Source organism: Schistocerca gregaria, chromosome 4 (assembly GCF_023897955.1).
Source record: "Schistocerca gregaria isolate iqSchGreg1 chromosome 4, iqSchGreg1.2, whole genome shotgun sequence".
Classification (NCBI taxonomy): domain Eukaryota; kingdom Metazoa; phylum Arthropoda; class Insecta; order Orthoptera; family Acrididae; genus Schistocerca; species Schistocerca gregaria.
The window spans coordinates 21,294,381-21,309,959 of NC_064923.1; positions in this window are offsets into that span (position 1 = coordinate 21,294,381).

Consider the following 15,579-nt stretch of genomic DNA (forward strand, 5'->3'; position numbering starts at 1 on the left):
CAAAATTGCATCGGGATTGAATACAACAGCCACCATGCGCACTTTCCTCCATGGGAGTAATGTCTCAAACAGTCTACGCTTTGATCGTTCCCAGGAAGACCAGTAGTAGTTTCCGATGCACATCTGGAGCTATTCTGTAATCTGTGGACTATCAGTGTGTTGATGAAACACAGAAATTGCTTCGGGATTGGATACAACAGTCACCATGCGCACATTCCTCCATGGGAGTGATGTCTCAAACAGTCTACTCTTTGATCGTTCCCTGGAAGACCTTTAGTTGTTTCCGATGCACATCTGGAGGCATTCTGTAATATGTGGACTATCAGAGTGTTGATGAAACACAGTAATTGCATCGGGATTGAATACAACAGTCACCATGCGCACTTTCCTCCATGGGAGTAATGTCTCAAACAGTCTACGCTTTGATCGTTCCCTGGTAGACCAGTAGTAGTTTCCTATGCACATCTGGATTCACTCTGTAATCTGTGGACCTTCAAAGTGTTGATGAAACACAGAAATTGCATCGGGATTGAATACAACAGTCTGCATGCGCACTTTCCTCCATGGGAGTAATGTCTCACACAGTCTACGCTTTGATCGTACCCTGGGAGACCAGTAGTAGTTTCCGATGCACATCTGGATTCGTTCTGTAATCTGTGAACCTTCAAAGTGTTGATGAAACACAGAAATTGCGTCGGGATTGAATACAACAGTCACCATGCGCACTTTCCTCCATGTTAGTAATGTCTCAAACAGTCTACGCTTTGATCGTTCCTTGGAAGACCAGTAGTAGTTACAGATGCACATCTGGAGGCATTCTGTAATCTGTGCACTATCAGAGTGTTCATGAAACACAGAAATTGCATCGGGATTGAATACAACAGTTACCATGCGCACTTTCCTCCATGGGAGTAATGTCTCAAACAGTCTACGCTTTGATCGTTCCCTGGAAGACCAGTAGTAGTTTCCGATACACATCTGGAGGCATTCTGTAATCTGTGGACTATCAGAGTGTTGATGAAACCCAAAATTGAATCTGGATTGAATACAACAGTCACCATGCGCACTTTCCTCCATGGGAGTAATGTCTCAAACAGTCTACGCTTTGATCGTTCCTAGGAAGACCAGTAATAGTTTCCGATGCACATCTGGAGCCATTCTGTAATCTGTGGACTATCAGAGTGTTGATGAAACACAGAAATTGCTTCGGGATTGGATGCAACAGTCACCATGCGCACTTTCCTCCATGAGAGTAATGTCTAAACAGTCTACGCTTTGATCGTTCCCTGGAAGGCCAGTAGTAGTTTCCGATGCACATCTGGAGGCATTCTGTAATCTGTGGACTATCAGAGTGTTGATAAAACAAAGAAATTGCATCGGGATTGAATACAACAGTCACCATGCGTACTTTCCTCCATGGGAGTAATGTCTCAAACAGTTTACGCTTTGATCGTTCCCTGTAAGAGCAGCGGTAGTTACCGATGCACATCTGGACGCATTCGGTAATCTGTGGACTATCAGAGTGTTGATGAAACACAGAAATTGCATCGGGATTGAATACAACAGTCACCATGCGCACTTTTCTCCATTTGAGTAATGTCTCAAACAGTCTACGCTTTGATCGTTCCCTGGATGACCAGTAGTAGTTTCCGATGCACATCTGGAGGCATTCTGTAATCTGTGGATTATCAGAGTGTTGATGAAACACAGAAATTGCATCGGGATTGGATACAACAGTCACCATGCGCACTTTCCTCCGTGGGAGTAATGTCCCAAACAGTTTACGCTTTGATCGTTCCCTGGAAGACCAGTAGTAGTTTCCGATTCACATCTGGAGGTATTCTGTAATCTGCGGACTATCAGACTGTTGATGAATCCAAAATTGCATCGGGATTGAATACAACAGCCACCATGCGCACTTTCCTCCATGGGAGTAATGTCTTGAACCGTCTACGCTTTGATCGTTCCCTGGTAGACCAGTAGTAGTTTCCGATGCACATCTGGAGGCATTCTGTAATCTGTGGACTATCAGAGTGTTGATGGAGCACAGAAATTGCATCGGAATTGAATACAACAGTCACCATGCGCACTTTCCTCCATGTTAGTAATATCTCAAACAGTCTACTCTTTGATCGATCCCTGGAAGACCAGTAGTAGTTGCAGATGCACATCTGGACGCATTCGGTAATCTGTGGACTATCAGAGTGTTCATGAAACACAGAAATAGCATCGGGATTGAATACAATAGTCACCATGCGCACTTTCCTCCATGGGAGTAATGTCTCAAACAGTCTACGCTCTGATCGTTCCCTGGTAGACCAGTACTAGTTTCCGATGCACATCTGGCGCCACTCTTTAATCTGCGGACTATCAGAGTGTTGATTAAACACAGTAATTGCATCGGGATTGAGTACAACAGTCACCATGCGCACTTTCCTCCATGGGAGTAATGTCTCACACAGTCTACGCTTTGATCGTACCCTGGGAGACCAGTAGTAGTTTCCGATGCACATCTGGATTCGTTCTGTAATCTGTGGACCTTCAAAGTGTTGATGAAACACAGAAATTGCGTCGGGATTGAATACAACAGTTACCATGCGCACTTTCCTCCATGTTAGTAATGTCTCAAACAGTCTACGCTTTGATCGTTCCCTGGAAGACCAGTAGTAGTTACAGATGCACATCTGGAGGCATTCTGTAATCTGTGCACTATCAGAGTGTTCATGAAACACAGAAATTGCATCGGGATTGAATACAACAGTCACCATGCGCACTTTCCTCCATGGGAGTAATGTCTCAAACAGTCTACGCTTTGATCATTTCCTGGAAGACCTGTAGTAGTTTCCGATGCACATCTGGAGCCATTCTGGTATCTGTGGACTATCAGAGTGTTGATGAAACACAGAAATTGCATCGGGATTGAATACAACAGTCACCATGCGCACTTTCCTCCATGGGAGTAATGTCTCAAACAGTCTACGCTTTGATCGTTCCCTGGGAGACCAGTATTAGTTTCCGATGCACATCTGGAGGCATTCTGTAATCTGTGGACTATCAGAGTGTTGATGAAACCCAAAATTGAATCTGGATTGAATACAACAGTCACCATGCGCACTTTCCTCCATGGGAGTAATGTCTCAAACAGTCTACGCTTTGATCGTTCCCAGGAAGACCAGTAATAGTTTCCGATGCACATCTGGAGCCATTCTGTAATCTGTGGATTATCAGAGTGTTGATGAAACACAGAAATTGCATCGGGATTGGATACAACAGTCACCATGCGCACTTTCCTCCGTGGGAGTAATGTCCCAAACAGTTTACGCTTTGATCGTTCCCTGGAAGACCAGTAGTAGTTTCCGATTCACATCTGGAGGTATTCTGTAATCTGCGGACTATCAGACTGTTGATGAATCCAAAATTGCATCGGGATTGAATACAACAGCCACCATGCGCACTTTCCTCCATGGGAGTAATGTCTTGAACCGTCTACGCTTTGATCGTTCCCTGGTAGACCAGTAGTAGTTTCCGATGCACATCTGGAGGCATTCTGTAATCTGTGGACTATCAGAGTGTTGATGGAGCACAGAAATTGCATCGGAATTGAATACAACAGTCACCATGCGCACTTTCCTCCATGTTAGTAATATCTCAAACAGTCTACTCTTTGATCGATCCCTGGAAGACCAGTAGTCGTTGCAGATGCACATCTGGACGCATTCGGTAATCTGTGGACTATCAGAGTGTTCATGAAACACAGAAATAGCATCGGGATTGAATACAATAGTCACCATGCGCACTTTCCTCCATGGGAGTAATGTCTCAAACAGTCTACGCTCTGATCGTTCCCTGGTAGACCAGTACTAGTTTCCGATGCACATCTGGCGCCACTCTTTAATCTGCGGACTATCAGAGTGTTGATTAAACACAGTAATTGCATCGGGATTGAGTACAACAGTCACCATGCGCACTTTCCTCCATGGGAGTAATGTCTCACACAGTCTACGCTTTGATCGTACACTGGGAGACCAGTAGTAGTTTCCGATGCACATCTGGATTCGTTCTGTAATCTGTGGACCTTCAAAGTGTTGATGAAACACAGAAATTGCGTCGGGATTGAATACAACAGTTACCATGCGCACTTTCCTCCATGTTAGTAATGTCTCAAACAGTCTACGCTTTGATCGTTCCCTGGAAGACCAGTAGTAGTTACAGATGCACATCTGGAGGCATTCTGTAATCTGTGCACTATCAGAGTGTTCATGAAACACAGAAATTGCATCGGGATTGAATACAACAGTCACCATGCGCACTTTCCTCCATGGGAGTAATGTCTCAAACAGTCTACGCTTTGATCATTTCCTGGAAGACCTGTAGTAGTTTCCGATGCACATCTGGAGCCATTCTGGTATCTGTGGACTATCAGAGTGTTGATGAAACACAGAAATTGCATCGGGATTGAATACAACAGTCACCATGCGCACTTTCCTCCATGGGAGTAATGTCTCAAACAGTCTACGCTTTGATCGTTCCCTGGGAGACCAGTAGTAGTTTCCGATGCACATCTGGAGGCATTCTGTAATCTGTGGACTATCAGAGTGTTGATGAAACCCAAAATTGAATCTGGATTGAATACAACAGTCACCATGCGCACTTTCGTCCATGGGAGTAATGTCTCAAACAGTCTACGCTTTGATCGTTCCCAGGAAGACCAGTAATAGTTTCCGATGCACATCTGGAGCCATTCTGTAATCTGTGGACTATCAGAGTGTTGATGAAACACAGAAATTGCTTCGGGATTGGATGCAACAGTCACCATGCGCACTTTCCTCCATGAGAGTAATGTCTAAACAGTCTACGCTTTGATCGTTCCCTGGAAGGCCAGTAGTAGTTTCCGATGCACATCTGGAGGCATTCTGTAATCTGTGGACTATCAGAGTGTTGATAAAACAAAGAAATTGCATCGGGATTGAATACAACAGTCACCATGCGTACTTTCCTCCATGGGAGTAATGTCTCAAACAGTCTACGCTTTGATCGTTCCCAGGAAGACCAGTAATAGTTTCCGATGCACATCTGGAGCCATTCTGTAATCTGTGGATTATCAGAGTGTTGATGAAACACAGAAATTGCATCGGGATTGGATACAACAGTCACCATGCGCACTTTCCTCCGTGGGAGTAATGTCCCAAACAGTTTACGCTTTGATCGTTCCCTGGAAGACCAGTAGTAGTTTCCGATTCACATCTGGAGGTATTCTGTAATCTGCGGACTATCAGACTGTTGATGAATCCAAAATTGCATCGGGATTGAATACAACAGCCACCATGCGCACTTTCCTCCATGGGAGTAATGTCTTGAACCGTCTACGCTTTGATCGTTCCCTGGTAGACCAGTAGTAGTTTCCGATGCACATCTGGAGGCATTCTGTAATCTGTGGACTATCAGAGTGTTGATGGAGCACAGAAATTGCATCGGAATTGAATACAACAGTCACCATGCGCACTTTCCTCCATGTTAGTAATATCTCAAACAGTCTACTCTTTGATCGATCCCTGGAAGACCAGTAGTCGTTGCAGATGCACATCTGGACGCATTCGGTAATCTGTGGACTATCAGAGTGTTCATGAAACACAGAAATAGCATCGGGATTGAATACAATAGTCACCATGCGCACTTTCCTCCATGGGAGTAATGTCTCAAACAGTCTACGCTCTGATCGTTCCCTGGTAGACCAGTACTAGTTTCCGATGCACATCTGGCGCCACTCTTTAATCTGCGGACTATCAGAGTGTTGATTAAACACAGTAATTGCATCGGGATTGAGTACAACAGTCACCATGCGCACTTTCCTCCATGGGAGTAATGTCTCACACAGTCTACGCTTTGATCGTACACTGGGAGACCAGTAGTAGTTTCCGATGCACATCTGGATTCGTTCTGTAATCTGTGGACCTTCAAAGTGTTGATGAAACACAGAAATTGCGTCGGGATTGAATACAACAGTTACCATGCGCACTTTCCTCCATGTTAGTAATGTCTCAAACAGTCTACGCTTTGATCGTTCCCTGGAAGACCAGTAGTAGTTACAGATGCACATCTGGAGGCATTCTGTAATCTGTGCACTATCAGAGTGTTCATGAAACACAGAAATTGCATCGGGATTGAATACAACAGTCACCATGCGCACTTTCCTCCATGGGAGTAATGTCTCAAACAGTCTACGCTTTGATCATTTCCTGGAAGACCTGTAGTAGTTTCCGATGCACATCTGGAGCCATTCTGGTATCTGTGGACTATCAGAGTGTTGATGAAACACAGAAATTGCATCGGGATTGAATACAACAGTCACCATGCGCACTTTCCTCCATGGGAGTAATGTCTCAAACAGTCTACGCTTTGATCGTTCCCTGGGAGACCAGTAGTAGTTTCCGATGCACATCTGGAGGCATTCTGTAATCTGTGGACTATCAGAGTGTTGATGAAACCCAAAATTGAATCTGGATTGAATACAACAGTCACCATGCGCACTTTCGTCCATGGGAGTAATGTCTCAAACAGTCTACGCTTTGATCGTTCCCAGGAAGACCAGTAATAGTTTCCGATGCACATCTGGAGCCATTCTGTAATCTGTGGACTATCAGAGTGTTGATGAAACACAGAAATTGCTTCGGGATTGGATGCAACAGTCACCATGCGCACTTTCCTCCATGAGAGTAATGTCTAAACAGTCTACGCTTTGATCGTTCCCTGGAAGGCCAGTAGTAGTTTCCGATGCACATCTGGAGGCATTCTGTAATCTGTGGACTATCAGAGTGTTGATAAAACAAAGAAATTGCATCGGGATTGAATACAACAGTCACCATGCGTACTTTCCTCCATGGGAGTAATGTCTCAAACAGTTTACGCTTTGATCGTTCCCTGTAAGAGCAGTGGTAGTTACCGATGCACATCTGGACGCATTCGGTAATCTGTGGACTATCAGAGTGTTGATGAAACACAGAAATTGCATCGGGATTGAATACAACAGTCACCATGCGCACTTTTCTCCATGGGAGTAATGTCTCAAACAGTCTACGCTTTGATCGTTCCCTGGATGACCAGTAGTAGTTTCCGATGCACATCTGGAGGCATTCTGTAATCTGTGGACTATCAGAGTGTTGATGAAACACAGAAATTGCATCGGGATTGGATACAACAGTCACCATGCGCACTTTCCTCCGTGGGAGTAATGTCCCAAACAGTTTACGCTTTGATCGTTCCCTGGAAGACCAGTAGTAGTTTCCGATTCACATCTGGAGGTATTCTGTAATCTGCGGACTATCAGACTGTTGATGAATCCAAAATTGCATCGGGATTGAATACAACAGCCACCATGCGCACTTTCCTCCATGGGAGTAATGTCTTGAACCGTCTACGCTTTGATCGTTCCCTGGTAGACCAGTAGTAGTTTTCGATGCACATCTGGAGTCATTCTGTAATCTGTGGACTATCAGAGTGTTGATGGAGCACAGAAATTGCATCGGGATTGAATACAACAGTCACCATGCGCACTTTCCTCCATGGGAGTAATGTCTCAAACAGTCTACGTTTTGATCGTTTCCTGGAAGACCAGTAGTAGTTTCCGATGCACATCTGGATGCATTCTGGAATCTGTGGACTATCGGAGAGTTGATGAAACACAGAAATTGCATCGGGATTGAATACAACAGTCACCATGCCCACTTTCCTCCATGGGAGTAATGTCCCAAACAGTATACGCTTTGATCGTTCCCTGGAAGACCAGTAGTAGTTTCCGATTCACATCTGGAAGTATTCTGTAATCTGCGGACTATCATACTGTTGATGAAACCAAAATTGCATCGGGATTGAATACAACAGCCACCATGCGCACATTCCTCCATGGGAGTCATGTCTCAAACCGTGTTCGCTTTGATCGTTCCCTGGAAGACCAGTAGTAGTTTCCGATGCACATCTGGAGGCATTCTGTAATCTGTGGACTATCAGAGTGTTGATGGAACACAGAAATTGCATCGGGATTGAATACAACAGTCACCATGCGCACTTATCTAAATGTTAGTAATGTCTCAAACAGCCTACGCTTTGATCGTTCCCTGGAAGACCAGTAGTAGTTACAGATGCACACCTAGACGCATTCGGTAATCTGTGGCCTATCAGAGTGTTGATGAAACACAGAAATTGCTTCGGGATTGGATGCAACAGTCACCATGCGCACTTTCCTCCATGAGAGTAATGTCTAAACAGTCTACGCTTTGATCGTTCCCTGGAAGGCCAGTAGTAGTTTCCGATGCACATCTGGAGGCATTCTGTAATCTGTGGACTATCAGAGTGTTGATAAAACAAAGAAATTGCATCGGGATTGAATACAACAGTCACCATGCGTACTTTCCTCCATGGGAGTAATGTCTCAAACAGTTTACGCTTTGATCGTTCCCTGTAAGAGCAGCGGTAGTTACCGATGCACATCTGGACGCATTCGGTAATCTGTGGACTATCAGAGTGTTGATGAAACACAGAAATTGCATCGGGATTGAATACAACAGTCACCATGCGCACTTTCCTCCGTGGGAGTAATGTCCCAAACAGTTTACGCTTTGATCGTTCCCTGGAAGACCAGTAGTAGTTTCCGATTCACATCTGGAGGTATTCTGTAATCTGCGGACTATCAGACTGTTGATGAATCCAAAATTGCATCGGGATTGAGTACAACAGCCACCATGCGCACTTTCCTCCATGGGAGTAATGTCTTGAACCGTCTACGCTTTGATCGTTCCCTGGTAGACCAGTAGTAGTTTCCGATGCACATCTGGAGGCATTCTGTAATCTGTGGACTATCAGAGTGCTGATGGAGCACAGAAATTGCATCGGAATTGAATACAACAGTCACCATGCGCACTTTCCTCCATGTTAGTAATATCTCAAACAGTCTACTCTTTGATCGATCCCTGGAAGACCAGTAGTAGTTGCAGATGCACATCTGGACGCATTCGGTAATCTGTGGACTATCAGAGTGTTCATGAAACACAGAAATAGCATCGGGATTGAATACAACAGTCACCATGCGCACTTTCCTCCATGGGAGTAATGTCTCAAACAGTCTACGCTCTGATCGTTCCCTGGTAGACCAGTACTAGTTTCCGATGCACATCTGGCGCCACTCTTTAATCTGCGGACTATCAGAGTGTTGATTAAACACAGTAATTGCATCGGGATTGAGTACAACAGTCACCATGCGCACTTTCCTCCATGGGAGTAATGTCTCACACAGTCTACGCTTCGATCGTACCCTGGGAGACCAGTAGTAGTTTCCGATGCACATCTGGATTCGTTCTGTAATCTGTGGACCTTCAAAGTGTTGATGAAACACAGAAATTGCGTCGGGATTGAATACAACAGTCACCATGCGCACTTTCCTCCATGTTAGTAATTTCTCAAACAGTCTACGCTTTGATCGTTCCCTGGAAGACCAGTAGTAGTTACAGATGCACATCTGGAGGCATTCTGTAATCTGTGCACTATCAGAGTGTTCATGAAACACAGAAATTGCATCGGGATTGAATACAACAGTCACCATGCGCACTTTCCTCCATGGGAGTAATGTCTCAAACAGTCTACGCTTTGATCGTTCCCTGGGAGACCAGTAGTAGTTTCCGATGCACATCTGGAGGCATTCTGTAATCTGTGGACTATCAGAGTGTTGATGAAACCCAAAATTGAATCTGGATTGAATACAACAGTCACCATGCGCACTTTCCTCCATGGGAGTAATGTCTCAAACAGTCTACGCTTTGATCGTTCCCAGGGAGACCAGTAATAGTTTCATATGCACATCTGGAGCCATTCTGTAATCTGTGGACTATCAGAGTGTTGATGAAAAACAGAAATTGCTTCGGGATTGGATGCAACAGTCACCATGCGCACTTTCCTCCATGAGAGTAATGTCTAAACAGTCTACGCTTTGATCGTTCCCTGGAAGGCCAGTAGTAGTTTCCGATGCACATCTGGAGGCATTCTGTAATCTGTGGACTATCAGAGTGTTGATAAAACAAAGAAATTCCATCGGGATTGAATACAACAGTCACCATGCGTACTTTCCTCCATGGGAGTAATGTCTCAAACAGTTTACGCTTTGATCGTTCCCTGTAAGAGCAGTGGTAGTTACCGATGCACATCTGGACGCATTCGGTAATCTGTGGACTATCAGAGTGTTGATGAAACACAGAAATTGCATCGGGATTGAATACAACAGTCACCATGCGCACTTTTCTCCATGGGAGTAATGTCTCAAACAGTCTACGCTTTGATCGTTCCCTGGATGACCAGTAGTAGTTTCCGATGCACATCTGGAGGCATTCTGTAATCTGTGGACTATCAGAGTGTTGATGAAACACAGAAATTGCATCGGGATTGGATACAACAGTCACCATGCGCACTTTCCTCCGTGGGAGTAATGTCCCAAACAGTTTACGCTTTGATCGTTCCCTGGAAGACCAGTAGTAGTTTCCGATTCACATCTGGAGGTATTCTGTAATCTGCGGACTATCAGACTGTTGATGAATCCAAAATTGCATCGGGATTGAATACAACAGCCACCATGCGCACTTTCCTCCATGGGAGTAATGTCTTGAACCGTCTACGCTTTGATCGTTCCCTGGTAGACCAGTAGTAGTTTTCGATGCACATCTGGAGGCATTCTGTAATCTGTGGACTATCAGAGTGTTGATGGAGCACAGAAATTGCATCGGGATTGAATACAACAGTCACCATGCGCACTTTCCTCCATGGGAGTAATGTCTCAAACAGTCTACGTTTTGATCGTTTCCTGGAAGACCAGTAGTAGTTTCCGATGCACATCTGGATGCATTCTGGAATCTGTGGACTATCGGAGAGTTGATGAAACACAGAAATTGCATCGGGATTGAATACAACAGTCACCATGCCCACTTTCCTCCATGGGAGTAATGTCCCAAACAGTATATGCTTTGATCGTTCCCTGGAAGACCAGTAGTAGTTTCCGATTCACATCTGGAAGTATTCTGTAATCTGCGGACTATCATACTGTTGATGAAACCAAAATTGCATCGGGATTGAATACAACAGCCACCATGCGCACATTCCTCCATGGGAGTCATGTCTCAAACCGTGTTCGCTTTGATCGTTCCCTGGAAGACCAGTAGTAGTTTCCGATGCACATCTGGAGGCATTCTGTAATCTGTGGACTATCAGAGTGTTGATGGAACACAGAAATTGCATCGGGATTGAATACAACAGTCACCATGCGCACTTATCTAAATGTTAGTAATGTCTCAAACAGCCTACGCTTTGATCGTTCCCTGGAAGACCAGTAGTAGTTACAGATGCACACCTAGACGCATTCGGTAATCTGTGGACTATCAGAGTGTTGATGAAACACAGAAATTGCTTCGGGATTGGATGCAACAGTCACCATGCGCACTTTCCTCCATGAGAGTAATGTCTAAACAGTCTACGCTTTGATCGTTTCCTGGAAGGCCAGTAGTAGTTTGCGATGCACATCTGGAGGCATTCTGTAATCTGTGGACTATCAGAGTGTTGATAAAACAAAGATATTGCATCGGGATTGAATACAACAGTCACCATGCGTACTTTCCTCCATGGGAGTAATGTCTCAAACAGTTTACGCTTTGATCGTTCCCTGTAAGAGCAGCGGTAGTTACCGATGCACATCTGGACGCATTCGGTAATCTGTGGACTATCAGAGTGTTGATGAAACACAGAAATTGCATCGGGATTGAATACAACAGTCACCATGCGCACTTTCCTCCGTGGGAGTAATGTCCCAAACAGTTTACGCTTTGATCGTTCCCTGGAAGACCAGTAGTAGTTTCCGATTCACATCTGGAGGTATTCTGTAATCTGCGGACTATCAGACTGTTGATGAATCCAAAATTGCATCGGGATTGAATACAACAGCCACCATGCGCACTTTCCTCCATGGGAGTAATGTCTTGAACCGTCTACGCTTTGATCGTTCCCTGGTAGACCAGTAGTAGTTTCCGATGCACATCTGGAGGCATTCTGTAATCTGTGGACTATCAGAGTGCTGATGGAGCACAGAAATTGCATCGGAATTGAATACAACAGTCACCATGCGCACTTTCCTCCATGTTAGTAATATCTCAAACAGTCTACTCTTTGATCGATCCCTGGAAGACCAGTAGTAGTTGCAGATGCACATCTGGACGCATTCGGTAATCTGTGGACTATCAGAGTGTTCATGAAACACAGAAATAGCATCGGGATTGAATACAACAGTCACCATGCGCACTTTCCTCCATGGGAGTAATGTCTCAAACAGTCTACGCTCTGATCGTTCCCTGGTAGACCAGTACTAGTTTCCGATGCACATCTGGCGCCACTCTTTAATCTGCGGACTATCAGAGTGTTGATTAAACACAGTAATTGCATCGGGATTGAGTACAACAGTCACCATGCGCACTTTCCTCCATGGGAGTAATGTCTCACACAGTCTACGCTTTGATCGTACCCTGGGAGACCAGTAGTAGTTTCCGATGCACATCTGGATTCGTTCTGTAATCTGTGGACCTTCAAAGTGTTGATGAAACACAGAAATTGCGTCGGGATTGAATACAACAGTCACCATGCGCACTTTCCTCCATGTTAGTAATTTCTCAAACAGTCTACGCTTTGATCGTTCCCTGGAAGACCAGTAGTAGTTACAGATGCACATCTGGAGGCATTCTGTAATCTGTGCACTAACAGAGTGTTCATGAAACACAGAAATTGCATCGGGATTGAATACAACAGTCACCATGCGCACTTTCCTCCATGGGAGTAATGTCTCAAACAGTCCACGCTTTGATCATTTCCTGGAAGACCTGTAGTAGTTTCCGATGCACATCTGGAGCCATTCTGGAATCTGTGGACTATCAGAGTGTTGATGAAACACAGAAATTGCATCGGGATTGAATACAACAGTCACCATGCGCACTTTCCTCCATGGGAGTAATGTCTCAAACAGTCTACGCTTTGATCGTTCCCTGGGAGACCAGTCGTAGTTTCCGATGCACATCTGGAGGCATTCTGTAATCTGTGGACTATCAGAGTGTTGATGAAACCCAAAATTGAATCTGGATTGAATACAACAGTCACCATGCGCACTTTCCTCCATGGGAGTAATGTCTCAAACAGTCTACGCTTTGATCGTTCCCAGGAAGACCAGTAATAGTTTCCGATGCACATCTGGAGCCATTCTGTAATCTGTGGACTATCAGAGTGTTGATGAAACACAGAAATTGCTTCGGGATTGGATGCAACAGTCACCATGCGCACTTTCCTCCATGAGAGTAATGTCTAAACAGTCTACGCTTTGATCGTTCCCTGGAAGGCCAGTAGTAGTTTCCGATGCACATCTGGAGGCATTCTGTAATCTGTGGACTATCAGAGTGTTGATAAAAGAAAGAAATTGCATCGGGATTGAATACAACAGTCACCATGCGTACTTTCCTCCATGGGAGTAATGTCTCAAACAGTTTACGCTTTGATCGTTCCCTGTAAGAGCAGTGGTAGTTACCGATGCACATCTGGACGCATTCGGTAATCTGTGGACTATCAGAGTGTTGATGAAACACAGAAATTGCATCGGGATTGAATACAACAGTCACCATGCGCACTTTTCTCCATGGGAGTAATGTCTCAAACAGTCTACGCTTTGATCTTTCCCTGGATGACCAGTAGTAGTTTCCGATGCACATCTGGAGGCATTCTGTAATCTGTGGACTATCAGAGTGTTGATGAAACACAGAAATTGCATCGGGATTGGATACAACAGTCACCATGCGCACTTTCCTCCGTGGGAGTAATGTCCCAAACAGTTTACGCTTTGATCGTTCCCTGGAAGACCAGTAGTAGTTGCAGATGCACATCTGGACGCATTCGGTAATCTGTGGACTATCAGAGTGTTCATGAAACACAGAAATTGCATCGGGATTGAATACAACAGTCACCATGCGCACTTTCCTCCATGGGAGTAATGTCTCAAACAGTCTACGCTCTGATCGTTCCTTGGTAGACCAGTACTAGTTTCCGATGCACATCTGGCGCCACTCTTTAATCTGCGGACTATCAGAGTGTTGATTAAACACAGTAATTGCATCGGGATTGAGTACAACAGTCACCATGCGCACTTTCCTCCATGGGAGTAATGTCTCACACAGTCTACGCTTTGATCGTTTCCTGGAATACCAGTAGTAGTTTCCGATGCACATCTGGATGCATTCTGGAATCTGTGGACTATCAGAGTGTTGATGAAACACAGAAATTGCATCGGGATTGAATACAACAGTCACCATGCGCACTTTCCCCCATGGGAGTAATGTCTCAAACAGTGTACGCTTTGATCGTTCCCTGGAAGACCAGTAGTAGTTTCGGATGCACATCTGGAGGATTTCTGTAATCTGTGGACTATCAGAGTGTTGATGAACCCAAAATTGAATCTAGATTGAATACAACAGTGACCATGCGCACTTTCCTCCATGAGAGTAATGTCTCAAACAGTCTACGCTTTGATCTTTCCCAGGAAGCCAAGTAGTAGTTTCCGATGCACATCTGGAGCCATTCTGTATACTGTGGACTATCAGAGTGTTGATGAAACACAGAAAATGCTTCGGGATTGCATACAACAGTCACCATGCACACTTTCCTCCATGGGAGTAATGTCGCAAACAGTCTACTCTTTGATCGTTCCCTGGAAGAAAAGTAGTAGTTTCTGATGCACATCTGGAGGCATTCTGTAATCTGTGGACTATCAGAGTGTTGATGGAGCACAGAAATTGCATCGGAATTGAATACAACAGTCACCATGCGCACTTTCCTCCATGTTAGTAATGTCTCAAACAGTCTACGCTTTGATCGTTCCCTGGAAGACCAGTAGTAGTTACACATGCACATCTGGAGGCATTCTGTAATCTGTGCACTATCAGAGTGTTCATGAAACACAGAAATTGCATCGGGATTGAATACAACAGTCACCATGCGCACTTCCCTCCATGGGAGTAATGTCTCAAACAGTCTACGCTTTGATCATTTCCTGGAAGACCTGTAGTAGTTTCCGATGCACATCTGGAGCCATTCTGGAATCTGTGGGCTATCAGAGTGTTGATGAAACACAGAAATTGCATCGGGATTGAATACAACAGTCACCATGCGCACTTTCCTCCATGGGAGTAATTTCTCAAACAGTCTACGCTTTGATCGTTCCCTGGAAGACCAGTAGTAGTTTCCGATGCACATCTGGAGGCATTCTGTAATCTGTGGACTATCAGAGTGTTGATGAAACCCAAAATTGAATCTGGATTGAATACAACAGTCACCATGCGCACTTTCCTCCATGGGAGTAATGTCTCAAACAGTCTACGCTTTGATCGTTCCCAGAAAGGCCAGTAATAGTTTCCGATGCACATCTGGAGCCATTCTGTAATCTGTGGACTATCAGAGTGTTGATGAAACACAGAAATTGCTTCGGGATTGGATGCAACAGTCACCATGCGCACTTTCCTCCAT